The 3,196-nt window shown below is 45.2% G+C and overlaps 1 long non-coding RNA gene across 11 annotated transcripts; it reads left to right on the top strand.

Moving 5' to 3' along the window:
• The first annotated feature begins 80 nt into the window (after positions 1 to 80).
• Positions 81 to 3,121, top strand: LOC127920561 (uncharacterized). Of its 11 annotated transcripts, none has more exons than XR_008106649.1 (5): positions 81 to 230; positions 560 to 794; positions 1,077 to 1,123; positions 2,581 to 2,721; positions 3,051 to 3,121. It is a non-coding gene; the product is annotated as an uncharacterized LOC127920561 (long non-coding RNA). The 11 variants fall into 11 exon arrangements; XR_008106641.1 differs by having other exon boundaries at positions 130 to 277; XR_008106644.1 differs by having other exon boundaries at positions 177 to 324.
• Positions 3,122 to 3,196: the final 75 nt, after the last annotated feature.

The raw sequence follows: 3,196 nt of genomic DNA, 5'->3' as shown, positions 1-3,196 counted from the left end.
ACACCAGCCCTGCTCACCTGTAGTCTCTATGATGATATGAAGGTAAAACACCAGCCCTGCTCACCTGTAGTCTCTATGATGATATGAAGGCAAAACACCAGCCCTGCTCACCTGTAGTCTCTATGATGATATGAAGGTAAAACACCAGCCCTGCTCACCTGTAGTCTCTATGATGATATGAAGGTAAAACACCAGCCCTGCTCACCTGTAGTCTCTATGATGATATGAAGGTAAAACACCAGCCCTGCTCACCTGTAGTCTCTATGATGATATGAAGGTAAAACACCAGCCCTGCTCACCTGTAGTCTCTATGATGATATGAAGGTAAAACACCAGCCCTGCTCACCTGTAGTCTCTATGATGATATGAAGGTAAAACACCAGCCCTGCTCACCTGTAGTCTCTATGATGATATGAAGGCAAAACACCAGCCCTGCTCACCTGTAGTCTCTATGATGATATGAAGGCAAAACACCAGCCCTGCTCACCTGTAGTCTCTATGATGATATGAAGGTAAAACACCAGCCCTGCTCACCTGTAGTCTCTATGATGATATGAAGGCAAAACACCAGCCCTGCTCACCTGTAGTCTCTATGATGATATGAAGGTAAAACACCAGCCCTGCTCACCTGTAGTCTCTATGATGATATGAAGGTAAAACACCAGCCCTGCTCACCTGTAGTCTCTATGATGATATGAAGGTAAAACACCAGCCCTGCTCACCTGTAGTCTCTATGATGATATGAAGGTAAAACACCAGCCCTGCTCACCTGTAGTCTCTATGATGATATGAAGGTAAAACACCAGCCCTGCTCACCTGTAGTCTCTATGATGATATGAAGGCAAAACACCAGCCCTGCTCACCTGTAGTCTCTATGATGATATGAAGGTAAAACACCAGCCCTGCTCACCTGTAGTCTCTATGATGATATGAAGGTAAAACACCAGCCCTGCTCACCTGTAGTCTCTATGATGATATGAAGGCAAAACACCAGCCCTGCTCACCTGTAGTCTCTATGATGATATGAAGGTAAAACACCAGCCCTGCTCACCTGTAGTCTCTATGATGATATGAAGGCAAAACACCAGCCCTGCTCACCTGTAGTCTCTATGATGATATGAAGGTAAAACACCAGCCCTGCTCACCTGTAGTCTCTATGATGATATGAAGGTAAAACACCAGCCCTGCTCACCTGTAGTCTCTATGATGATATGAAGGTAAAACACCAGCCCTGCTCACCTGTAGTCTCTATGATGATATGAAGGTAAAACACCAGCCCTGCTCACCTGTAGTCTCTATGATGATATGAAGGTAAAACACCAGCCCTGCTCACCTGTAGTCTCTATGATGATATGAAGGTAAAACACCAGCCCTGCTCACCTGTAGTCTCTATGATGATATGAAGGTAAAACACCAGCCCTGCTCACCTGTAGTCTCTATGATGATATGAAGGCAAAACACCAGCCCTGCTCACCTGTAGTCTCTATGATGATATGAAGGTAAAACACCAGCCCTGCTCACCTGTAGTCTCTATGATGATATGAAGGTAAAACACCAGCCCTGCTCACCTGTAGTCTCTATGATGATATGAAGGTAAAACACCAGCCCTGCTCACCTGTAGTCTCTATGATGATATGAAGGTAAAACACCAGCCCTGCTCACCTGTAGTCTCTATGATGATATGAAGGTAAAACACCAGCCCTGCTCACCTGTAGTCTCTATGATGATATGAAGGTAAAACACCAGCCCTGCTCACCTGTAGTCTCTATGATGATATGAAGGTAAAACACCAGCCCTGCTCACCTGTAGTCTCTATGATGATATGAAGGTAAAACACCAGCCCTGCTCACCTGTAGTCTCTATGATGATATGAAGGCAAAACACCAGCCCTGCTCACCTGTAGTCTCTATGATGATATGAAGGTAAAACACCAGCCCTGCTCACCTGTAGTCTCTATGATGATATGAAGGTAAAACACCAGCCCTGCTCACCTGTAGTCTCTATGATGATATGAAGGTAAAACACCAGCCCTGCTCACCTGTAGTCTCTATGATGATATGAAGGTAAAACACCAGCCCTGCTCACCTGTAGTCTCTATGATGATATGAAGGTAAAACACCAGCCCTGCTCACCTGTAGTCTCTATGATGATATGAAGGTAAAACACCAGCCCTGCTCACCTGTAGTCTCTATGATGATATGAAGGTAAAACACCAGCCCTGCTCACCTGTAGTCTCTATGATGATATGAAGGTAAAACACCAGCCCTGCTCACCTGTAGTCTCTATGATGATATGAAGGTAAAACACCAGCCCTGCTCACCTGTAGTCTCTATGATGATATGAAGGTAAAACACCAGCCCTGCTCACCTGTAGTCTCTATGATGATATGAAGGCAAAACACCAGCCCTGCTCACCTGTAGTCTCTATGATGATATGAAGGTAAAACACCAGCCCTGCTCACCTGTAGTCTCTATGATGATATGAAGGTAAAACACCAGCCCTGCTCACCTGTAGTCTCTATGATGATATGAAGGTAAAACACCAGCCCTGCTCACCTGTAGTCTCTATGATGATATGAAGGCAAAACACCAGCCCTGCTCACCTGTAGTCTCTATGATGATATGAAGGCAAAACACCAGCCCTGCTCACCTGTAGTCTCTATGATGATATGAAGGCAAAACACCAGCCCTGCTCACCTGTAGTCTCTATGATGATATGAAGGTAAAACACCAGCCCTGCTCACCTGTAGTCTCTATGATGATATGAAGGTAAAACACCAGCCCTGCTCACCTGTAGTCTCTATGATGATATGAAGGTAAAACACCAGCCCTGCTCACCTGTAGTCTCTATGATGATATGAAGGTAAAACACCAGCCCTGCTCACCTGTAGTCTCTATGATGATATGAAGGTAAAACACCAGCCCTGCTCACCTGTAGTCTCTATGATGATATGAAGGTAAAACACCAGCCCTGCTCACCTGTAGTCTCTATGATGATATGAAGGTAAAACACCAGCCCTGCTCACCTGTAGTCTCTATGATGATATGAAGGCAAAACACCAGCCCTGCTCACCTGTAGTCTCTATGATGATATGAAGGTAAAACACCAGCCCTGCTCACCTGTAGTCTCTACGATGATATGAAGGTAAAACACCAGCCCTGCTCACCTGTAGTCTCTATGATGATATGAAGGTAAA

This window comes from Oncorhynchus keta, unplaced genomic scaffold (assembly GCF_023373465.1).
Source record: "Oncorhynchus keta strain PuntledgeMale-10-30-2019 unplaced genomic scaffold, Oket_V2 Un_contig_19930_pilon_pilon, whole genome shotgun sequence".
In the NCBI taxonomy this organism is placed as follows: domain Eukaryota; kingdom Metazoa; phylum Chordata; class Actinopteri; order Salmoniformes; family Salmonidae; genus Oncorhynchus; species Oncorhynchus keta.
The sequence above is the reverse complement of the archived record's forward strand: the minus strand, read 5'-3'. Positions and strand labels throughout refer to the sequence as shown.